The 26273-nt window shown below is 33.7% G+C and overlaps 1 protein-coding gene across 3 annotated transcripts in view; it reads left to right on the top strand.

Annotated features, from left to right (window-relative positions):
- The window catches only part of LOC106636373 (GTP-binding protein 2), a 249705-nt gene that overhangs the window by 8527 nt on the left and 214905 nt on the right, over positions 1–26273 (top strand). Inside the window, exon 1 of one of the 3 annotated variants that reach the window (XM_089593773.1) lies at positions 1478–1568. The exons of the other annotated variants lie outside the window; for them this stretch is intronic. The gene's annotated coding sequence lies outside the window, so the exon portion shown is untranslated. Of the gene's footprint in view, positions 1–1477; positions 1569–26273 lie in introns of those variants that run through there. 3 annotated transcript variants of the gene reach the window in all.

The following is a 26273-nucleotide window of genomic DNA, read 5'->3' as shown; positions in this document are numbered from 1 at the left end:
GAACAATGTCTGTTCAATTTAAGTTTTAATAGCACATAAAATTTAAATGATAAAGTAACCGTTGCACCGACGTTTTGAGAAAAAAAAGTACATTGTACTGGACTCATCATTTTAATCAGTCGGTCATTTATATTGTATGACAAGTAAACGATGCTCGACGGCCGAATTTAATAACACGTTCCCTGGTTGATTGACCGTAAATTTAATATGCAGTTACATACAATTTTTAAACCACAATTATTTAACATTCCACAATGAATAGTTTGATGAGTAAAAGGGTGTTAACAGATTGTCAGTTTTTATCCAAACTGCTTTTTAAAAAATGGAATAGTAGTTTTCGTCACAAATGGGAATTTCTCCTTAGTGATTCCTGGGTCCGTCGGCACTTGCAAAGCAACGCTCGAGGGATGGTTGGAACCACCCTGGTCGGATGAATACGAATGACGAGCAGTACTTTTTTTTCTGAGGGCACAAAAACTACTCAAACATGCCCAAAGTAGAAAAAAAAAAGATTTTCAGGCTTTTCGTACACAAAAACCAATTTCCAATCCAACACCATTTCATTAAAATTTAACTCGAATTATTTTAATAATTAATTTTACATACATTACAATGCTGGTATCTGCTTGGATACAGGAGCGAGAGATGACTAGACAAAGAGACACCAAGAGAGAGAGAGAGAGAGAGAGAGCGTAAAATGGACTAAATTATACGATGTAGAATTTATCAACTATTAATAATAAAAATAACAATCACAGACACACAATACAGAGAGAGAGAGAGAGAGAGAGAGAGAGACAGAGAGAGAGAGACAGAGAGAGAGAGACAGAGAGAGAGAGAGAGAGACAGACAGGTAATACATGCTCTTTAACAATTAAATACTTACATGTGTTAGATGGAAGTAACAACATTTAACCACTATGCCAGGAAACACTGCTTGAACTGCATTCCTAATAGCTGGTTCAAAGTCACACATACAAAATACTGGCGAAAATTTGGGAAATTTCTTTTTAACATATAGAAATAGTTGCTCGTAACATTCGGTGTACTTGTTCGACATTATGCAAAACATGGCAGGTACGGCCTAAAAAATTATAAGGAAACATTTACTCACGTTGACAGTAATATTGTTTTGGTATGTGTGCGTGTGAGTGTGTGCGACCTGCGACAAAACATTATTGTCTTCAATATTTGTTTTCTATATCATACCAAAAACAAGTAGCAAAAATAATTTATTACAAGTGTGGTTTTTTTTTTTTTTTTTTTTTTTTTTTTTTTTTTTTTTTTTTTTTTTTTTTTTTTTTTTTTTTTTTATATACAACATTTTCAGCTGATTACAAACTTCAGCAAATAAAAAAAAAAATATGACTAATGCGTACAACTTACTGCTCGTGAATTTTATTAATTTTATTGTTCTAGCCATACTCACACGAAATCTGAGATTCAATGTTATCGATTGGCCTGAAAAAAGTTTAATTTGCTACTGCCGATTCAGAGACGTATTAGTTTCGAAGATTAACTATAGCAATCAATAAAAATGTGATATAATGCATAGTAACCGTAAATCAGTAAGTATTCAAAGCAAAGTTATAATTTAATTGATTTTCGTTTGCAGACCTAAGAGTCTATCCATAAACTACGTAGACCCATTTTTTATAATTTGAAACCCCCCCCAAAAAAGTCCTCCGCACCGTTTTCCTAAACCCTTGTCTCCCACCCCGAAAAATTGTAATTTTCATGTTTTTTTATCAGTTATTTAGCACTACATCCAATCATAACAAATTTTTGTATGTTACTAATTACTTTTTACGGATATCCCCCCCAGTAACATTTCAATGCATTGAAGCACGTACGTGAAAATAACTTACCTTTTGAGATTGGTTGTTCTTCACTTTAATCATAACTGTCAGGAGCTGGTATGATCCTTGGACATTGGGAACTGACTTGAAAGTCCCATCTACAAACATTTTTCCCGCGTATGGAATCAAGCTCTCAAAGTACTCGCTGTCATATATGTATACGTTAGTGGCTTCAACGACTTTTCCTTTTACTTGTATTTCAATACTTTCCAAATCGGCAGACAAGAGGAATTGTTGATTGTTTACGTACGTCATATTAATCGTTTCTCCTTTGGATAAGGCGGTACCAAGATCAATCAAATTTCTCAGTGGACATGTTATTTTACTCTTATTTGGATTTTCTTGAAGTATATAACGTTGGATGGTACGCCGCGCTGTACCGTACGGGACTTCTGAAGCAACTTCCATATCTCTGAAAAAAGAAAAATATTTTTTTTTTCATCAGTAAGACGTGGTTCTGAGGGCATTCCTAATTTTTCAAGCAAACAGCAAATGCAAAATAATTTTTAATAATGAAACAGGGTTAGTGCGAGTAACCGCCGTTGCCGAACTGTTATTGTATATAGTGTAATGGTAGTTTTCGTACCTGGTGGCCCATGTCACCAGGACGAGCACAAGGAGTCCCTTGGGCCCTGCTTCGCAGGTCCCTTGGGCTTGGTGCTCGCCCTGGTGACATGCGCCACCAGGTGCATCGATAATCATGTTATTTATCCATAAATACGGAAATACATAGACTTAGTTTATATGTGCGTGCGATTTTGTACGTGAGAATAAAAGTCCTGAAGAAGTCTAAAAATGAGAGTCGAAATATAGACCAATGTAAAATAAAACAGTTTCGCTCATAAAGATAGTAACGAAGTTATTTACCTTTTTTAGAAAAATTTTAAATTGTCAATACTCAAAATTGTATATGCATCGTGTGTATGAAGATTTATAAATATATATATATATTTAGAGCGCGCGGTGGCTCAGTCGGCTAGGTCGTGGATTGGCACGCGGAAGACCGTGGTTCGATTCCCGGCCAGTGCGACTTATCGGGCAAATACCTCTGTGTATTTTTCACATGTGCTTTTTCACCACGCAATGCTCCCTGAGGAGGGTTTAGGCGACCTCCTCGCAGCAAAAATTGCCTAACTTCCCCCTACCCCCCTCTCAGTAATGGGAGGCCTCCCATCCCTCTTCCCTTCCTTCTCCCAAGTGCTAAGTGCCCATAGTAGTGCCTTATTAAAGGAGCCGGACGTAGAGCACTATGATATATATATATATATATATATATATATATATATATATATATATATATATATATATATTATATACATATATACTGATAACTCGTGATTCTTTTATTATATGTCGATAGAACACAGTGTTTTTTTTTCTTTTGACTGTCTTATTACATTTGCAACAAGAATTGTCGAATTTCCATTTTTTTTTTTAATTTTGGAAAATCAATGTTTTTTAAAAAAGTTGAACGAAAAATAAAAGCGCGACTGCACTAAAAAAATCTATAAAAGAAATTAAATAAAGGTACATTTCGTCAATCTAAAATATTTTACAAATTTTTATTGACTTAGCATTATACTACTTTTAAAAATTTAAAGAATCGTATAAAACAACCGTAATACAGTACAAAACTTGAGTAGTTGAGCCACGGTAAAGAAAAAAAAAAGAAAAAAAAAAAAGAAAAACACCATACAGAGACACACAAACGGTAGCAGAAATTTTTTGAAAGTTACATATTACCATTCCAGTTGCCAGAAAAATCATTTGCTTCAAAGTTTTTGAGATCTTTTTATTTTGCCGACACAAAGCTTCATCTATAGAGACGTACACTATTATCATCCAAATGAATGTAGCAATAGATATAATACAGATTTCCCCGAATAGAGGTATGATTATTGCGCCGAAACAGTTTCTGAAGCCCTAAACTCGGTCTAGTATGTGAATCGCTGTTTTTTCGTCGCGTACGCAAAAAGTAGCGTACGTGGTTCGGCGCTTTCTAAATTTTTTAAACTTCTTTCACTTTAATCACCGCATCAAACCGCAAATTTAAAGTTTTGAGGTGCATGTATAAACAATTATGTGTGTAGAAATTCGATTCATACTTTATCATAGCCGTCGTATACACGTTTTTTGGTTTAATGCCATGTACAGCACTGTATCTCCGCATATTTCGATAAAATTCGTCCTTTTTCTCTCTTAGAAGATCTGGAGGGTGATTATGAACATCAACCGTTGGAAGAAAGTCACCATTCATAAACTTTCCTCGAGCTGAACATCTCTGCGAATCTGCCTTACCGTTTCGTTGGTCGTCCGCGGAGACTTTGTACTTGATACACCTTAAGTAACTGACGGGAAAAAATATTTGTGTTATACAATGAGGATGAAATACATTGCGTGTGGGAACGTAAATGTTAACGTAAGAACTTCTCGTATGCGATTGTATGTTCATAGAACTACGTAAATAAATATATATATATGTTTTTTTACTCGCAATAAGGTGATACTTTTTTTAGTTGTTTCTATAAACCCACAATAATGACCGATCCCTCATCAGCCATGTACTCAGAATACACCATTTTTAATTAAATGAAGCTAGAAAAATATTAGTTCTCTCGAATTGTACTACACGTGAAATCACGTTCTGTAAATGTGTTTTATGCAAAGGGTTATCGCGGACGCTCTTGAACAAAAGCTTAGCATATCTGTCGTCGTCCCGTAAGCAAACATATTTATTTACGTTAACTGTTAATGTATCAAATAAAACATATCCATTTACGTAAACTGTTAACGTATTATTTAACACTGACTTCTATTCAACGGTACGATTAACAATTATTTGCGGTGAATATTTTAACACACTTACACGGTGTCATTCTGCTCCTGATATCGATAGTAAGAATAACCGTTAAACACCCTCGGACTATTTCCTTTTGTTCCCTTCAAATCTACAGCTTTTTCCATACTTGTAATTACATTAATTTATAAAATTAAATCAAAACGTATATAATAATGGTAAGCAGGCAAATGGAAAATATGTCACCAGTCGAGAGGGTTCTCTTTAATTTCTGAGAAGTACGAACATATATATATGTGCATATATTCTCCCACACTTCATGCTTCATTTTCGCGTCCGCGAGAAAAATTGTAAGAGTTGTCTTCGTCACGAGAGTATGCGCGCATCTCTGTATGGCAAGTACAGCGACCAAGAGCCTTGGGAAGAGAGTTCAGAAAAGAAAAAAGCTCTTACGCTAAAAAAATTAATAATTGCATAAAAAAAGAAAAAAAAATTTATTCGTATTTAACTTTGAAACTTTTAAAAATAGACAATGACGGCTATAGAGATTTTCTAAAAATTTATGTAAGTGTGGAATTGCCAAACAAAAGCCAAGCTTTATCGACAATAACTTTTCTCTTTTAGATCGAAAGTTTGAGACTTTTAACTAAATTGTTTTTAAATAAAAATATTTTTTTGAAACCATTCAGAAAGAAAGAGAAAGAGACAAGTTATTGTAAACACAGTTTGGCTCCAAACACTTACTTTTCAAGATTCTTGCAAGACAAGGGAAAAACTTCGCCTGGTGGTGGGCACTGAAAAAGAATATTGACATGTACGTATAAAAACATTCGACATGATTTAATTTCGTCAAAAAAATAAATATTTCATGGCAAGTAACGTTATTTTTGAACTTATAACTGTATGCTATTAAAATCTGAAAATCTAATTGGAAGATAAGTGTACAAAAAAAAAATTAAGATACAGCAGTTTAAAAAAGGAAAATTGTATTATCAAATCATTGAACAAAATTTTATGATTTTTATTGCTACATAGTCACACAGGAAGATAGTATCATTTAATACAACACTTGTTCTGAACACATTTTTCTTTAATTTAAACATTATTAAAAAATTTAGTGCAAAATTGGCAGTAATAAAATTTCATTTTATCGGCAGCATGTTTCCCGATTTTGACACATGACAGATGATCCCACACCAAACAGTTGTCACACTGAATTAAATTACTAACTGCTCTTCGTTTACACACCTGACACTTAAGACCAATTTTTTTTTTTTTTTCCACAAGCGACAAAAAAAAAGCATAAGCGTCCTTGTCGAAAAAATCATTGACACTCCTCAAATCCACCAGTTCGTCTACAAAAGTGTCATCGATAAGTGATGTAGTTAGGTTTGCAGTTGAAATGAAGCGTTTCCTGTTTATTATGTCCAAAAAAAAGTCAGACCCATGACATACTTTGAACAAAAGCAAAAGGTTTCTTTCATCAGTTTCTTTTTCCCCGAAAGGTTTTACAGCCAATTTTCGGTCTTGATGTTCAATATCCTGTTCCTTTGAGTCTGAAACAATATTAGTATGTAGCATCTCATCAGTGGTGGGGTTGCGTATAGAGTTAATGCAAAATGAGAGAGTTAAAGTGGCTTATTTTCGTGTGTGCGTGGGTGTTGGATGCACAAGACACGTAAGCGGTAATACCATAAAACAAATACATGGCATCGTTAGGCCAGTACTACGTAAAAAATTGAAATTTTTAACTTTCTCAAAGAAAATCCGCAAAACATTAGTTTTTTTAAAGGAAATATATAACTTTAACGTACCATTCTTGGAACATGAGACATCAGGCAAATTAGTCTCAGCATTCAAAACAGGTAAAGTTGGTGATCCATTATCTTTCTCATCGTTTGTGTCCACGTCCGTTTCGAAATCACCACCATCATCCGCAACACCTACGAAAAAAATATTTGTTATGCACTCAATAAAATAGTTCATCGATTCTTTAATACACTTAAAAACACACACATGTAAGCTACCATTGGCTCAGCGGTTAAAGTACTAAGTTTACACCTAGCGGCAGTGCATACGTAAAAATTTTTTCGCGTACACGACAATTTGTATTCCCATTTTCGAAGATTGTTTATATTTGTGCACGTGTTTATACTGTTAATAATCGCGTACGCGAGTGAAAATCAATTGCGAACGTGATTAATTATTAATTGTACCTGCTTTTGAGACGTGCAAAAAAAAATTCGGTAAAACAGAGAGGGAGCTTATCGCGTACGCGAAAAAATTAGAAATTTCCTGAATTCGAACTTTTTGAAAATCGACAATGCACGTTAATATACGTAAATACCAAACAATAGGATCTCTAGAAATTTCGCGGAAACACAATCTTACAGTCAGCATGCATAGGATATTTAGATACTTACGCTTGTTTTCTTTTAAAAGATTTCTTTCTTTCTCGCTTTCGGCGCGGCACGTGTCGTTATGGGTCCAAAAACTGCTATCGCAAATGATTAGTCCATTTTTTCTTCATTAAGTTTGATTTTAATTTTAAACGGGCACTCGCATTTCACGGAAGTGACTTTGCGAATGTTACTTCCACGAGTCTTGAATTTTCCTGTTCTGCGACACTGGAACGTGATCAAAGAATATTCGAGAGCTTCATTTGCGATTTTTCGCCCATTCACTTTACTTAAGCTGACACCATGTAATTGTTCGTGCTCGTGTAAGAATTCTTTCAATTTCGAAAAAGAAGAAAAACTTTTCTGCATGGTAGACATATTTTTCCAGCAATTTCGGGTATATACGAGGCGAGAGAGAACTGCACGTGTTTGCCTATATATATTTGTATGTGATACAGCCAGCGGAAAAGAGGAGAGAGAGAAGACCAAAAAAAACAGCCACCTCTCTTCGCGCGAGAGAGCGGCGCCGCCGCCGCACAACGCGACGGGGGGGGGGGGCACCGCGCGCGAGAGCTCGCGCGCATGTGTGTTTATCGTGCTTGATCCACACACACACATGCACATACGTACCAAGGGCGTGTGCTGATATATATTTTTATGTTACTCATTTTCTGTACAAATAAGTTTTTAACGAATGTTTATCACAAATGATCCGATAGTTAGGCTTGATTACTTTGATAAATAATTTTACATGCAATTGTTACAATCCAAAGTTGTTTCTGTGTGTATGTTGTATGTACATGGGTTATTCTACCGTAAGTATCTAATAATGACTAAAAATGATTCTAAATGAGGGTGTTTGAAAAATTTCTTTTTATTTTATAGTACTTCTAGATTAGATATTTTCCACGACAGACGTCTACAGTGATTGCACTACATATTTATTCGGTCGTAACATATAAATCTCATTGTAATAATTTTGTACGCGTAGGTAAGTTTTTCGTACGATAAAAGCTCATAAGATGTTCTTAATTTGTTAAATAATGTATGTATGTATTAATTTTCAACAAATGCAAAGCATTCTGTCTGTAAAGTTGTAACAGTCCCGTATTTACCTCCATACTGTAGAAATCAAAATAATATAAAAATTTTATTCCCTCGGCTGCAGTGTTTTGCGCGCCCTGAAACACAGTGTTTCCACCCTTCGTCGCTCATAACTTTTTATTTATATATTTAGCTGATATCTCATTTGGAAGCTTAAGATCCAAAAGTTAAAATAAGTTGTGGTTAGACCCACAAATAATGTTGAGAGAAATGCCGTATCTCTGTAAATATTTATATTTTTGGTATGGTCATTTTAAGGTGCATCTATGGCTCGGCCTATAGTACGTACGCGGTAGCTACTCCGCGTGCTTAAGCTTGAAAGGACGGCCGACTATTAATGTCTCCGGCTTTTTTTTAAGATTCAATTTATTGATTTTTATGGAAAATTTGAAATTTAATAAATTGAATCTTAACAAAAAGCCACATAAATTTTTTACCAGCCGCTCTGTCGAGCCTACATGAGTGCGCGCGGAAGAGGTACTACGTACATACACCATACGCGTGCCTTAAAATTGTTATATCTCCGTAGGTAGTAAGAAAGAGCACGAAGCCGTCTGAAATGGCATTTAACAAGATATTTTTAAAATTCCAACAATAATTAAAGAAAAAAATTTGTTTTTTGAAAAAATCAACGCATGGTTTGAAATTAAAAATTCATATAATTTTTTTACGCATACTTATTGTATGTCGTGTATGGGTACTAAATTATAATTCGTCGTCTTGAAATTTCATTGGAATCTTTAGAAAACGAATCTAACGGATTCTTCAGATCGTGTGTATGCACCGGCCGGGTTCTCCGGATCGTGTGCTTAGTCTGACTACTGCTGCAAGTGTCTGTACCTCAGCTGGCTTGGCCATTCTATGAATCCCTCACGTAGGAAACCATGGGCTTGGCCATATATATTATCATCGCCACAATGGCCATAGACAATAATGCTCGCAATAAGACAGACACAAGTTCTTCGAATTAGTCTGTATCATCTCGTGTCAGGGAGAGGGAATTTTCTACATCTCTTCCGTCCTCCTGTACATATATGGTTGTTGTTGTAGGGGCTACATATTTAAAACAAAGGACGCGAATTCTGGCAGCATTTCAGAAGACCAGAAGTAAATGCCAAAGTTATTGCACTTCAAAGAAAAATCCAATTTTGCTTAAAAATAAAAAATAATAAATAAAAGAAAACACACGTGAAAAACTGCATCCGAATAAAAAGTGTATCTACTGCTTTGCACAACCCAATTCTTCCGTTTTACTCAATGTTTATTGTATTCTAACACGACAAAAAAAAAAGCTAATATATTTTTTTTGCCATATGCAGATGGTGTAAAAGTAACATGAAAAGTAGTAAATATTAGTAGTTGATCGTACTTTTTATAAAATATTAAGTATCAGCCCCAAATTTCCGTACTTGGCTTTTGCTTCACACTGAAGGCATTCAGTATATAATTGGGAGCTTAGCCCAAGCAAATTGTGAGTCACGAGCTTTTCGTTTTTTTTATATATAGGCAAGCAGGATATCTCCCAAAAAATCACTTAGAAATATCAGTAAGTTACCATGATGGTCCCAATGGCTCTTTGAGGGATTTCTTTCGTTGACGAGGTCGCTAAATATGAAAAAAATGTTATTTTTTCCAAAAATGGGGCGTCCATGTCTAAAATATATTTTAAGTGAAAATTCGAAAAATAATGTTTTCATGGTATTTTACATTCAACTCGTTATTACTTGGGAAGTGTTTTAAAATGTATTTTTGAAATTTAATCCACTTATTTCTTAAGGCATGTACTTTAAAAAACACCTGATCTGACATTCCAAGAACGTTTATTAGTTATGAGTTATAATTTTTAATTTTCAGTATTTGATTTCAAAAGTGCTGATATATTTTCGAAAAAGTTGAGTTACAAAGCTTTAAAGTTCTCTTTTATAATAATTAAATACTGAAATATGATGTATTAGTAAATTGTCTTTAAAGTTTCAGCTTTATAGCTTTAATACAAATATCCGTAACTTGATTTGAAAATACGATTTTTAAAATGTTTAAGATGCAGTCATACATTTAATTCAGTGATTTATATTATTTTCAAGGTACGTATTTAAATTAAATTTAAAGTCTGTTACTTAAAAATACAATTATTTTGTTGAAAAGGAAATACTATTCCTGACTGATATTTCAAAAACATTTTGAAATTATGATAGGACGTATAAAATTGAAAATTCAATTACTTTTTGAATTCAAATTCAATGCTTCATTAAAATTTTAAAACAATATTGGAAATTAAATAGTTACCAGGAATAAAATTATAAAAAAAAAAATTTATTAATTCCAGGATTCTTTTTTGGTATTTGCCGGATTGTTGTATTATACCGAATTAACGATATTTGGGGTGTATTAAGAATTGTATCTAAATTTCTATCTCATATTAATCATTTTTAATTAATTATATGTATTGCTTAAAAATATTATAATTTATCGCTCCGAAAATGAAGTTGACGGGGATGAAGAAATCTACGCCAGCGTCCATGGCGGCATTAACTTGCGATGTGAAGGTACGCTACTGCAACAAATCTAATTTGAGCACTTGTTTTTATAAACTATCTGTGAAAATCGGAATTAAATTGGGAAAAATTAATTTTCAATCCTACAAGGGGAACCAGCCTATCATAATAGTTGGTGTAATGTGGACACTTTGCCAGTAATCATTAATTTTAAAACAATCTAAGTGCTAACATTCGACGCGTTGCACACACCTGCGTCATTGTGTATACTTAGCAAACGTACGAGTGTGGTAGTAAGTCCGACAATTTCTCATTCTCTAAACTGTACTCGAACCTTTGTAGTGGGAAGTAATAAATAGCCGTAGTATGCTATTCGGTGCATGCCCAATGCTCAAAATAGTGTGATAACGTTGAGAATCATTAAATTTAAGTATTTGTAGATCAGCTTTATGAATGGTGTGATCCTTTATTCTAAAACTTTGTTTTTTTCATGTGCGTACTAAAAGGTACGCGAGCAACTTTTAGGTCGTCAGCTTTGACTATGAGCGGAGGGAGCTGCGATCATTCTCGGAGCAAATAATACAGATACTTGTTAATATTTCATCAAAAGCAGAATATTATTTCAAAAAAGTTTTTACTCCAGAGTATCGCACCCTCAACCTGCGGCACTCTATAGTCTGACGTCTTACCATTGCCATACGAGATCATTATTTCGAAAATGTAAAAAACTTATTCTCATCGTGCAAGAACAAATTGACATACAGGGTCTGAATAACTCAATAAACTATGATAACATAATTTATTAAAATAAGTATTGTGGTTAAACTCATGTCTCTTGTAATACACATTAACCTGGAAGTTTCGCATCTCCGCACTCATAACTAATGGTTAATGAAAATCATTTCGTCTCGCATGTGTGGTATGATCAATCCACAGGTTGTCTGAGCAGAAAATATAATTTAACCTGTAGAATTATCGTTGGAGATTATTTTTATAGTTTAATATAACCAAGTGAATTTTATATTGTATTACCTTATGTCAAATAATAAAATTATATTCCACACCACAAAACAATTCGTCAGCCCTCTTATAAGTTTTGTTATAAATATCTTATGTTAGAACGACAATCGGGAAGTTTTGTATTCTACGGAGGTCGAGAATTTTTTAGGAATTTTTTCTGATTTTTTGATCCCACGAAGCCACTCGTGACTGCTACAGGCTCGCAAATTAGTAAATTTGGTGTCCTCTAAATAAAAAACAAAAGTCCGTAACGCTAAAGAATGTCATATAACTTCTTGAAGATTTCGATTATCGACTCGAAAGGTAGCGGGTTAAAATATAGCTGTTTTATATAGTAGCAAGATGTAAGAGCAAGAGTACAGTTAAATTTTCATTTGGTGCGTTACAATCTCAATTTTTCGACGATTTTATAAGAGCCCGTAACACTATTTTTTTGCTAAAAGCCCGTAACGCTTCATATGTTTGATTAATGTTGGACTATCGACTTAGATAGTGACTTACTAATGTTTATTATAAATACATGATATAAATGTGAGACAAGAGACAATTTTTCATTGATTTTAGCTTGTAACGCTGCAATTTTTAAAAATGAAATAAGAACGTCGTCGTAAAATTTATGTATTAATCGTACGTAACAGTATTATGAAAAGTTATACATGTATAAAAATGTGTATACTCACTCACGCACATGTGTGTGTGTTTGTGTTATAAGTGCTTCTTATACTTTTAATCCTGTTATGCACGATGTGAATATTGCAAACACTCCACTAAAATTCGACGTAAAACCGTATTCCATTAAATAACACGTAAACAAAACTCATATCTTTTATTAAAATTATGAAATAATTTTAGTGCGACTTACACGCGATGTAAGGTAATCAATATGAAATATGGTTTTTTTTATTTTATAGAAAATTATTAACAGCGCTACTATTAATAACAGTACGGATATTTATTTTGAAGAAATTTAGTTGTACTAACCTTCGACTGATTTAATAATATATAAGGCCACATAACATGTACGAGGCGTACCGAGTTTTTTGCCTTCATAATTGAGAGGCGAGTATAAAAAATGCTGATTATTTACTCGAATTCTGAAGAATTTAACGTAATCTGCTTTAAAATTTCTACCTCGATTTCTACGGTTGATAAAATAAGCTTATCTTTGTGTGCATTACGTTAACCAAAAAGTTTGCCAAGTCTTTACATAAAACGTATGACATACGCAACAAAGATTTGAGTATGTTTGTAAATAAAAATCATATAATTTATAAAAAATTTGGGAACATAATTGAAACAGTATTTTTCGTATCTAGTAGCGCATGCCATCATGGCAAGCACTAGGCTTGAAAGACTTCTCGTGCTTGTGCAGGTTGAATGTGCACTATCTGCGAACTTTATTTTTTCTACTGATGGTGCAGCAAAGTAAAAAAAAATCAATAATACGTTCAAAGTAGGAAGTAGTATATTGAAGAACTTGAGAGCAAACTTTACTAATTCATCAGATCTTACATATAATTTGAAGATGATTTAAAAGGTTCATAAATAAATTTAGTTCCGTGGTGTGTACACAATTTTAATTGTAGCAGTATTATTCAAAAAGTCGAGCTAGACAACAAATAGTATCCTTTTTTGTTTGTACGTACATGTATCCAATTTACGACCACATATAAAATAATGTAAAAAAGCCCCTCCTGTACCGTAATGTTTAAAAAGGCTCTCTTCCAAAAGTGTGCTACGAAAAATTAATTGAGTGTTATTTGTTAGACCGAGAGTTTAATTGTTGTGTCGTTCAAGTTTAATTTTGCTGAGCGGGCTAATCGTGCTGTACCAGGGTGGAAACCATATAATTTTTAACTAGAGCGACAAAACTTTTCCGTGCACTTTCTTAAATTAATGCTAAGCACAATTGACTATTATCGATGTTGTTACGAGCACTAACAAATTTATGTACCTGGGAAAATGCTCGAAAGGAGGCGAGAAATTCAAACAAAAATTCTTTACAAATAAAAATAACTCATCACCATATAACCTTCTTTAATTATGTTATAATCTTATCTCCGTTTCACCTTGTTGACAAAGTGGACATGGTTATTAATTTTTGTTAATTTTATGTGCAATTCAAGTAATTTAAATATTATGGTCGAGATTGTAGTAACAATTAGGTTGATTTCGAGGTTAATTGTAAAAAAAAATTGCATCGTTAAAAATACTTTTGGATTTTTTTGCAAGTACTGAAAACATCTAGACATATAGGAGATACTCGGATGACACGATGATATGCTTGATGATTTGTGTGCAGTTCCAAAAACATGTGGTTCCTGAACAGCATTTTTTTTTTTTATTTGTAAAGATACGTATTACAATAATTTAACGCCCTTATAATTTATTATTCATACAAAATTATCCGAAATGAGTTTGAGTCAAAATCGATTTGAATGTGATTGCTGTGCAATGGAGGTTGAAATGCTGGGTAAAGACTTATTCAATCTGTACTTTGGTTCTTTTCTAAAATACAGAAGGAATGCCGGTTTAGTTTTTGATTTTTCACTCTTGTAAAAGGTATATGATAGACGTAGGTGATGAAAATCTGATATTCTGTCTCTGTGGAAAAAAATTTATGTCGGAAACGGGTCAAAACGTAATACGGTGTTTCGCACGTTTTTAGTCAGAGCAAGTTGAAAATGTTAATAGATTGAAAGTGCCGTTTTTCATTAACTACAATTTTTATGTAATTAGCCATGCTTTCACTGTACCTATGTAGTGGTAAAATTTTTTAGATTTTTTTGCGATTTTATTAGTATTTGTACGCGTTTCTCGGGTTCTTGTGATTCATACGTCTTTAGACTGTAATGATATTCATTTTAGGAATGGTAATGTATACAGTAATAGTTCAATAAACGTTAATTTATACACGTATACATGTAACTATTGAAAAGAACTCTTAACACGAAACATAAAAAAAACCTTATTTGTAAACTTACATTATTTTTTATCACGTTTGTATTACTGAAAAGAATTATATATGCACGAGTACAAATTTTACTTTACCTATGAGGAAAAAAATATTTAATCCATGTTTTATAGGCTTATTATTAAGAGTAAAAGAACTTGAGGAATTGCAAACATCTTCGAATTATAGCATGAAAAAGTTGGTTTTGCAATATTTTTGGTGAGTTTAGGGGTAAGACTGGTGAAGAAAAGTGGGTTTACACAGCCACATCCAAATCTGTTTATTATATGATGAGAACGCTTTCCTCGAATAAATTATAAACACGGGTTCTAGTGTCCGGTAATACACGTTAATGCCAAAATGACACCCGAGATGTAAAATGCATTACAAGTATATGTGTGCTTAAGATTTTTTTTATTTTTTTATTTAAAGAAGTTAAACACCAAATAGAATGAACATTGGAATCGAACTAAAATTGTAGGTATGGATGTAAAATAGCCTACAAATGACCCAGTGAAATTTTCAAGTCATGGGGTTGCTTGAGAAGAGAGAAATAAATATTCGTATATTGTCAAAATGTAACACGTAACCTTATGGTAAATCGTATGATAAATCGCGGTCGTTCTCTCTTGTGTTGCATGTATTTTATTTATTAACATTAATATTAAAGTCAAAAAATTGTCAATGATGGAAATATATTTAATAATCTGATTAAATTTAATAAAATATCTCAAGGGTACTTGTGAGCAAATGAATTAAATAATAAGCATCGTAATAGCCAGTAAAGCTGTAAAAGATGCATGGACCATAGCGAGGGATAGAACTCCCTAAACTTTTAATTGAAACGTTAGGAATAATTTAAATTTAGATACATGAATTTCTCGTGATAACTTTATTGGCAGTACGTCTATAATGATGTTCTCATAAAAACAGAAATTCAATAAGGTAAAAGTACCAATGCTGAAACGCACTTTTTAATTATCTTCCAATGATGAAACAGGCAATAACTAATAAACCTCTGAGAATTTTGTCCTCGATTTTGTCATAAAAAAATTCATTACAGGTCTTGAAAGTGGTGTCTTATTATATCAATAAAACTTATTATCTACTTTCAATAGCATTACAATAAAAAATCAAGTTTTTGAAAATAACTGTTTCATTTTATATACGATTGAATTCAAAACCTGAAATTTTCGATGTCCCGTTGGTAAAACGCATAGATTGCATGGGACATCACATACTACTATTGCGACATGCATTCTCAATGGTATTTCACGTTAGATACAACATTACATAGTAAGTTTTTATTAAATTAAAATTATTCATTGTGGTGACAAAACTATAAAAAAATTGTATGGTAAGTAGGAACAAACAATGTATAAATAATAATTTAAATACTTATGTTATTTACTAATTTAGATTGTATATGAATTTTTAAAAGAAATTTTACTACAAATCGTTCCAGCATCGGTACTCTTACCTTATTCATAGCATGAGCCGTACATGTATCATTATTTGTGAATTGACAGGATTGTGTTGGCTCTTTTTTTATTGTGTACTCAAACTATATTAAATTATAATTTTTATTAGATGCGCATACCTGTGGAATATGCCACAAAAAAGTGCATATTATATGCTCCTATCCTCTCGACGATGATAATGAAACCGAAGGATATGGCCAAAAGCGACTATGCTACGATTGTAAACTTAGAAATAAAAATGAAATCATTCCGAGAAGAATGTCGCCTGTACTGGACAAACTGAAATCTAAATTAGGTTTGGGTAAGGAAAAACTTAAAAAATTATTGAAATAAGTAGCGCACGCGAAAAGTAGCGTCCGCGAAAGTATTGTGGTGGTAGCGCACGCGAGGCTACTCGAGTCGTGCACACGAAAAGTAGCGCACGCGAAAAGTAGCGTCCGCGAAGGTATTGTGGTGGTAGCGCACGCGAGGCTACTCGAGTCGTGCACACGAAAAGTAGCGCACGCGAAAAGTAGCGTCCGCGAAGGTATTGTGGTGGTAGCGCACGCGAAAAGCAGCGTCCGCGAAGGTATTGTGGTGGTAGCGCACGCGAGGCTACTCGAGTCGTGCACACGAAAATTAGCGCACGCGAAGGTACTGTGGTAGCGCACGCGAAAAGGAGCTCATGAGGCTACTAGAATCGCGTACGCGAGAAGTAGCGGATGCAACGGTCCACCTGTATGAGAGTTGTATTTCGCGTACGCGATAGCCACAACTCAGTCATGTAACTTTAGCGCCAGCTGTTGGCTGTGGTGGACATCACGTTTGTCTCCTGCATCTCTGCATGTCTCTCTATATCTTTTAGTCAGTGTCTGCATGGTCTATCCATATATATCTAGTCAGTACCAACCTAACGCCTTACCATCACTTTTTTTTTTTATGGAAATTGTCGCCGACCCAAAAATTTTAAAAATAGTTTGCAAAATATAATTTTGATTCAACTATATCGTGCAACAAACAATGTTTTGAAATGCAACGTCAAACACTATGTTTCAGTATACTACAACATTATTAATTCTATTTAATTTAAAATTTATGTCATTTAAAAGTATTTCTAAACAGTATGTAGTTAACTCTAAAAATACCATGTCAAAATTTTGTTCTAAAAAGAAATTATCAATTGCAGAATAAAAATTTCCTTTAACATTTTTTCGTAGATTTGAGTAATGTTCTTTAATTAGCTTTTCCAAATTTGATACACTGATTTTATTCACAAGAGTGATACTTTCTAATAAACATTAACTTATTCACTATAAATTTCTTGCACTTATGAAGGACGTTTATCACACATAGCGTTTTCTCAAGAATTTTCCTGAAATTTGTATAGGATGCTCGTGATGATGTTAGAAAGTCAGATATAGAATTTGAGACCATTTTACAACACCGTTCTTTAGATATCTAATTTTGATAACACCTAAATTTAACACGTAACCTTACGGAGGAGTCACAAAAAAATGGAATTTATCAGAAAATGGTCTAAAGAATTTGTCCAATTTTTTTTTTAATAACACAATACGATAAAACCGATATACTGAATTTTCAGTGGAATCGACAAGTTATTTTTGCAATAAAATGAAAAAAAACCGTATCAGATGCCTATGTATAGGTATACAAATGCGTGCAAAACAATTGCTGGCGCTGCCGCATGCCCGCTCCCCCCTCACCGCTCTCGAGTTTTCCCCCGCTTACTGTGATGAACGTCCTTAACTAAGGTTGCTGCACACTTGATATGGCGTAGTATTTCATCTACTTATATGACAGCTTGAGTTAGTCCTCAAAAAGTAGTGTTGCATGACGATTTTTTACAATTTATTTTTAGTCTAAAAGCATAGGATCGGAATATTATTTTTGATTGTGTTGTTTTAAACATGTTGAATCGTTATATCTTTTACCAACATTTTTTTCCTTACTCGTTTCTTTAACGCAGTTGTAACATACTTTTTGATTTTGTGTTACTTGAGACATCATATACCCAGCCAAGTGATACAAAATATTTTATTCAGATTTATCATAGTAAATAAAATATTTGACAATTTTGGCATAGCTTCTTGCGATTTTTTAACAAAATGAGTTGCTGAGCATCTACGTTTTAGTAAAATATTTGTCAGCCTTCTAACCTCAAAATAATACCTTCGCCGCTTGATTTTGGGTTCTCAGGCGGAAAAATAGTATACGAAACTCGTTCGAAAAGGCTTATTTATGAACCTCGTTACGGTCCTCATCTTCGGCTCGTGCCGTAAACCTCTCGGTTCGTAAATCGAAGCCTTTGCAAGTTCGTACGCAGTATACTGAAAAAAGTTAGACATAAATTCTCTATCATATTGTTTATAATTAGAATTCTAAACGGTTTTCACGTACTGCAAGATAGTAATTAGTTTCAAGTTATTCTTAAATTGTTAGGCATTTGGAATTACATTTTTTATTCTAATCACTGACAAAATATTTTCCAGACAGTCTTGAGTTAATCGAGATGGAAAAAAAACAGGTAATTTTTTTTATTTAAGAAATAATCTGTTGAATTGAAAATAGTCGTGGTTGATGTGAGAACACCAGTTTGGACTGGTTTCCAATTCCCTGTGAGAGCAATTTTGGTATCTCTGAAAAGTTCCATGAACTCAGATAAAAACAATTTTTCTTCTTCCAATTTTTCTGAGATACGTTTACTTAAAGTGGAACTAATGTTCCGACTACACATTATTAAAAACCATCTTTCTACGAACTCAACGAACCATGCAGTAGTAAGCCTTTCATCTTTTTTATCACCATTGGTTAAAAATTCTAAAGCAGTAGCCACATCTATACTAAATACCTGAGCAGTACGATTTACTCTCATTTTTAATAAGTGATTATTGGGATCGAACAATTACCTGTATAATTTTGGAGCTCATTTCAGTTCATCATTTTTATCTACAGTAAGTATGTCGTTAAGATGTTTAACAAAAACTACATTAGAAGGAAGCTCATACTTTGAGACAAAATTTTGTTGGTATTTTAAAATCATAATTAATAAAAGATGCTTTTATATTTTTAAAAACATGGGGAACATAAGGACAAATCAATAGACGTTTATCTTTGTCACAGGGATGTTGACAAAAGTTGGCAACTGTTGAAAATCTGGAAGCGTTGACGTTAAAAAATCTCCACATACCTTGATTGGTTGCACCTATGTCACAAGTAATGACGTGTATGTGCAAACCTATGCTTTTAGCTTTGGAAATAATATCTTTACATATACGTTCAAGAATAAAGCCTTTTTCCTTTTCAGAAGTAAAATAGTAAGCTACAACTTGCTTCCACCTGGAACAGAGTCCAGCCACCAGAAAAACAAGGGCTTTTGTCGCTACTTGCATATGATTGTGATCTGGTAGGATAACGTTTCCAATAACGGTATTAGTAGACGGATCATAAAATTCACCGAGCTTAATGCTCATTTCATCTAGAACGAGAACAACATCCTTATCAATTTCCGTATCCTAACATAGGAATTTTGATTTCTAAAAAGCTGAATATTTCCTCTGAAATTTTACTAGAGAGCTTAAAGTTTTCTAATTTTTTGGTTAATATTTTAACACATGGATAGGATAATTTTTGCCGTAAATTTCTTGGTAACCGAAAGTCCCACATGTAAATCGTTACTTTAAGACATTAACGATAGTTTGATTGCACCAACGAGGAACCTTCTTATACATTTCAGATTTCGTTGATCATTATTAAAAATACTAATCTTCTCTTTATCATCAATACCTCCTTTTTTTTGTAAACGCTCAGTCTTTTTTCTTGCTACACCCAATTTTTTTTGAAGGTTCAACCTTGACTTGTTGCTTTGAGCAAATAATTTTTCAAATTTTTTAAATGTGATTTTCTTAGTTTTTAATTCTTTTAAGATCCTTAGAAAATCCTGTATAATATCTGGAAAGAGATGCATAGATAATTTCAGATGCTCATGCTTATTACGCACCTACTCATTAAATATAAATTGCAAAAATCATGCTAAAAAATCAATTACAATACTGTGATGAATACTATAATAATACTTTCATCTTATCATACTGTGATAAAATATTTATTATCTTATTAATTTACCTTTATCTTTGTCGCACTAATAATATAATTATTCGCTTCCATGGGATTTTGTAAGACAAGATTCTCACCTTTTCTCAGATGACCGTCGTCTCTATCACAGATTTTCATTTTAATACTAATATCACCCACCACAACTGTTCTCATTAAAGATAGATCGTTGCTCACAGGAACTTTTCGTAATCACTGCTTGAATAAAAAAAAATTAAAATCAATATAATGTATTACAATTCGGATATTTCTAATAACTGCATATGCCATGCTGAAAATTAAAAAAGTTGTATATAACACGGCAAAATTTATCGCAGCAATTCGTTGAATCATCTTGCTCAGGATTGGTGTCTACACAAGACTCTGACAATACATTCTCATAATATTTACTGATTTCTGCGCTGTCTTTCAAACTTTGTCTTGCGTATATAGAGATTTTTTTTGTAACGTCATTGTCTACTTTGTTTAATGACAGGGAGGAGAATTTCTTTCACTTACAATAGAATGCTCTTGAATTTTCTGGGATCTAATTGTTGGTGACTCTTTAAGCTCTGTACGTAAAATATTAGAATTAAAGTGATTCAAAACTTGAACTTGATTATTTAATACAGTGCATACATGTTATATGTTACCAATCCTTTAATTACCTGTAGTTTTAGGAGCGGCGTTGGCTCAGTGGTAAGCATGCTTGTTACTGATACATTGTTTCCATCAGGAAAAGTTCCTATGTAACCCCGGCTGTTTCGGGGCGGGTCTTTTCGTGGAATTTTCCTTCAGAGTAATTCCAGGGTTTTTTCCTTGCCCCACATATTTTCGGGCCTGGGTGAATGCGAAACAGTGTTAGGGCTATAGGTAGGGATTAGTGGACCCGATGCCAGGCGTCGGGCAGGGATCGCCGGCCTTACCGGCGAGGAGTGGCCCCTGAAACATGGAGCTTCTCCGGGGATGCTAATTAGCCTGGACCCGATGCTTCGGCAGAGAGCGCCAGCTTAACCGGCGAGGAGTGGACGTCCTGGAATAATGGAGTCTTCTCTGGGGAAAGGCTACACAGTGGTGAGTGGACCTGATGCACCATCGGTGCAGAGAGTGTCAGCTTAACTGGCAAGGTGTTCCACCGGAGATACTCACACTTTGCCCATGGATTCAGGTAGGATGCGAGGAAAAAGGTTTAGAGATGGGTGTGGCAATACACCCCTACACATAGGTGGTGAGTGGGTGGCCCCCGCGACTAGGCTAAGTAGGCTGTCGTGGCAACCCGGTATAAAAAAAAAAGTTACCTGTAGTTTTAGTTATACCTGTAGCTGTCTTTCTAAGAATGTTTGATCTTTTTCCACTAGACGATGACTGGGCTGCATGTCTTTGATCACATGTCATCATTGCACATACACTTACATCAATCAAATTTTCATTATTTTGATATTCTAATGTACAGTTTTGTACAGTCTCAAATAATTACCTCATGTCCTGCAATTTTTTTTCGTTTAGCCTAGAGTGTGATCTCATTTGTTTCAAAATGCGAGTCGTCCAAGTGTATCATTTGTTTTCTGTTGACCCTTTTTCTTTTACTTTGTTTTGAAACTTAAAGAGAATGACAGAATGAGTTTTAATCGTCATTACAGTTCAATGCACTTACAGGAAATCATACCTTTTTTTTCCATACTCGAAACATTTTCACCAATCAAAGTAAGTATAGCATTTCTTTTCAGATGTTTTTTACCATAAATATATTCAAACATGTCCTCTTCGAAGTGAGCCTCCATATAAGTAATATGATGCTTCGCGTTATTTTTAGTGTTTAATGGAGTTGAAAAATTTTTTATATCGATGGTAAATATTTACATGACACAAAGAAGCACCCGGGCCAGCAATCCAATTGGGTCAATTAATTTTTTCCAGCCAGTCTTTCCTTCTGCTTAAGTCTAGCGCTAATCTAAACATCTTGTATCTCTATGCATCAGAATTTGTGCATTTTTCAGCACAACGGGCTGGCATTTTCTCACAAAAAATTTTTGTTTGCACAAACCAAAATAAAATATAATGGAATGATAAAACATGCTGTACTTTCAATTCAAAATTTTATAACCAAGACTTTGTGTAGGTATACGTAAATGTATTTATATACATTATACTCATACATACTGAAACCTAATAATTTTATAAAGCCCCTGATGGAGTGAATTGATGATAGTTGTATACGCTTTAAATTTTAAATATGATTTCTTTACTTTTTTAAATAAGCCCTCTTGACGTCAAAAAAAGGTAAATATGGTGGAGCCAATCAGAAATCTGTACGCAGTTTCCTATCACTTCTTCGAGAATCACTAACTGCAAAGAGCTCTAGGTAGTTGTAACGAGTCCATAATAAAAAATGTATGAATTTTTATTAGTTGAAATCCAAAACTACTTGACGATTTGAGTCTATTTCCAATATGTTGTCAAATTCAGCATATAAAACGCAATTTATAGTTTTTGTGATAGCTGTCTCAAAGCGTACCTCTATTCGTACTGTACCATTCTTTACTGAATTCCAATGACCTGCAAAATGCGACGAGAGATCGGGTGTAAGATCAAATGCAAACAAACAATACCTAATGGGATAATCTTTCCTGTGAATACTATTTCCCTCATTTATGTAGTAGATCTCGGTGCACGATAATAAATTATGATATGCTTTCACTTACATAAGTGTGCTTGCTGTAAAAGTCGGTTGTAGTGGCTTACTAGGGGCTTGTACACCGTCAACGTGTAACGACAAAAAAAATTTAAGAATAACGAACGAATAAACAAACTTCGATGCCATTTGATAATAATTCATCCTGATTAAATGCGTCACAGTGTAGATGACCCAGTAAGTCTATGGTCTTTCCGTCTTTAGAGTATTCTTGACGCTTAGTAAGAGCTAAAATTTTTTTCGAGTCAGGTAATTCGTCAATTTCACCAGCGACATCTGTTTTCCACAGATTTGTTGACAAATGCGATGATTTTGCAGCAGAGCCGTAATTTAAAAGAGTTTTAATGTATGCTTTGTATGGGTAAGCATTATTTGGAGGAGACACGAGTTTTCGATTAAACGTCAACCTGGTTAAATATCGAGTGTAAAAAATTGTTCACTGGAGCTACAAGTGCATCTCCATCCTTGTCCTAAGGTGTCAATTTAACATTCACTTTGAGCATCGCATGGGCCAAATCGATGCAATCTTCGTTTTCAGAACTGATAACGAATTCTATGGGACTCTCATCGCTTGACGACGAAACAGGTTTGTAAGTTGTGCACCCCTCGATTTCTTTTTAATAAAGTCTGCGTAAGAGGAAGGAGAAAATAATCCAATTCCCCCTTAAGCAAGGGTCCGGATGACTATGCAGGACAGACATGATTATCTTAAAATATCTACAGGTCTTGATTTTTAATTTTTTAACACCTTTTTCTTTGTGTTACGATCAAATTTTTTTACTTTTCTGTTTGGTTATTCCTTCTTACTATTTTTCTTACGTGCACCTATTTTTCGTTTAGCTGCTTTCGATTGTCTATTTATTTTTCTTTTTTTTGCACTTTTTAACGCGTTTCTAAAGCTTACGTTTTAGATTTTTACCAGATTCGTTCATCTGATTCTTGAATGCGTGCTTAATTTTTGAAAAAGAGTCTATACAGTCTATAAATAAACCACTGCTTTGAGAAATGAGATCGTATTTAGCAACTTTATATTGCCAAATAACATTAATTTTTAATAATTCATACCCTAGTTCTAGAGCTTTTTTATTTCTATTGATACCCATGTACCGGATAAAACCCTATCTGACACTAAATCCTGAATACCTTCTTCTTGAAAGGATGTTGCCATACACGTGCGGCGTAACCTCAAAAGTAATCGACTACTCATTTTTGTAGGGAGTATAGACTAAAATAAATTTCGTGGTGGTAAAACTGTACATTTTACTAAGCCCTCGACATTTTTTTTTTAATTTTCAAAGTTTTTTTCCTGATAATTTTAAACAGTCATTCCCTGTACACATTTTTGGATGGTTAAGTGGAAAGTATAAGGGTATAGTGAGCAAACATCCAAATATTTTATCCTTTAGCTATTTATAACCGTATAATGAGTAACAATATTTCCCGTACGACTGCCTTAAAAAGCATCTCAAGGGTTAAAAGTGCAGATTTTAGCAATTGGGTGATTTTTCATATATTCTAAATACTGGTTATTATTTTTTATGAATTTATCAAAATCATGCTCCCACATCTCGATCAGTTTATAACCGTGTTCTTTTATTTTTAAACTTATTTTCATCGTATTTTCGTATCGTAAAGTAAACGTTTCGTAATTGTTTAATTTATGATATCGATCGTTAGGGAAACAGCGGATGCAACTACGAAAACGACACTTGTACAACTGAAACTTGGTTCCTTTTGAATTTTTTTTTTCTACACGAGGTTCTAAGTAACCATCAACGACGGGGCCTTCTATTAATCGGTATTCTCGCGATCTACCTGCATGAATGATCTCTACTTTCCTTACTTTTTTTCCCATAAAAGCCAATAGATGCATTTTTTAGAAAATTGCCCTGCGTGTGTATACCCAGTTGCGGGAATAATACCGATTGTATCTTTTTTTTTATAAGTTTTTCCTACATAGAACGGAACACGCACTCGCTATTGTCACACTTTCAACAAAAGGGTCTACTTTTCCAACTTGCATGAAAATTTTTCGGAAAGCCGTGCAAGCTTCGCGTAATATTTTAACATCTTGCACGCAATATTCAACAAGTTCTTTTTTAAAATCAAACTGTGCGTTAACGTTTGAAGTTACTTTATCGTACCATTCTAAAAACTCTGCGTGATCGTGGATGTTCATAGAATCCGGTGCGTAGTAGCGCGAATCGGGAGAAGGACCTTTATAAGTAGTTTTGTCGTTCGTAACGAATAAATGTGGAAAATACCCTTTTTTTATATTTCCCGCCAGACTAAACGTTTTAGGTGAATCATAGGTATAGATTTATAATTTCATAGGTAAATAATTTAAACTAATTATAAACTTAGTTTTTTCTAATGACATACGAATGATATTACGCCCAAGAATAACCTCGGGGGTACTTTTTTTATTATCTACTATATATTTTAATATAAATTGACCATCAAAAGCCTTAAAGTTATGTGCTATACAAATAAATGATGTGAAGGTTTTACTTTCAAACCCTACTGCGAAATCAACAAAATTATTTAGGCACTCTTCACCCTCAAAAATAAGCTGTTCAACACTGCAACCTAGACAAATCGCGTGGACATTTTTATATACCACGTTGATACATGCATATAATTGTACTTGTACCACACAAATGATCAGTATGTGTTCACGCGTGTCGGCAGTATCATGTAATTTTGTGTCTTGTCGCGTTTCAAAATCGTAAAATATGAAACAGTTCTTTTTAGTATTTAATTTATAATTTGATGTAATACGTTGCATACTACATATCGTGCTAAGTTTATGAACACTTCAACACTCTTTGCAATATTTTTTTTTCCGTAACCATACTTACGTTACTGGAGTTAATCAAATTTAAGTAAACGCACAAAATACACAAACTAATAGAAACGGTCTATCTAAAAAATATCTAATGTAATGCAACAGTAGAAATACACTGTTACAGGCTTAAAACAACCTCAAGTAAATGCATAAATTACGCTGAATTAAACTTTAGAGTAAATTAAAAAAACCTTCGAACGAAATGTAACACATAAAGATATTGCAGCGTATCAGCAAGAAAATATGGTTTGGCTGAGAGTCTCGGATAAGGACTGGTTTCTTTTTACAATTTCTTTTCTTCCTTACCTACTTCTATACTTCCCCCTTTTGGTAAAAATTTTGGCCAATGTATGATAATCGTAAAAAGTATACCCAGTCAGATAAGTCCACTCTAACCATGGTCTGAAAAATTGGAAAGTGTAACTCCGTCAGAACTTCCACTTGCTTGTTTTTTGATAACTTCAATATTATTTAGGATTTACATCCACAATAAAACACCACTTGGTTTTCTTGAGCAAAAATATTTTATTTAAGTA

Source organism: Copidosoma floridanum, unplaced genomic scaffold (assembly GCF_036245765.1).
Source record: "Copidosoma floridanum isolate Cflo_tuat_1 unplaced genomic scaffold, Cflo_Japanese_pri ptg000020l, whole genome shotgun sequence".
NCBI lineage: Eukaryota > Metazoa > Arthropoda > Insecta > Hymenoptera > Encyrtidae > Copidosoma > Copidosoma floridanum.
This window is presented reverse-complemented; position numbering and strand designations above follow the sequence as displayed.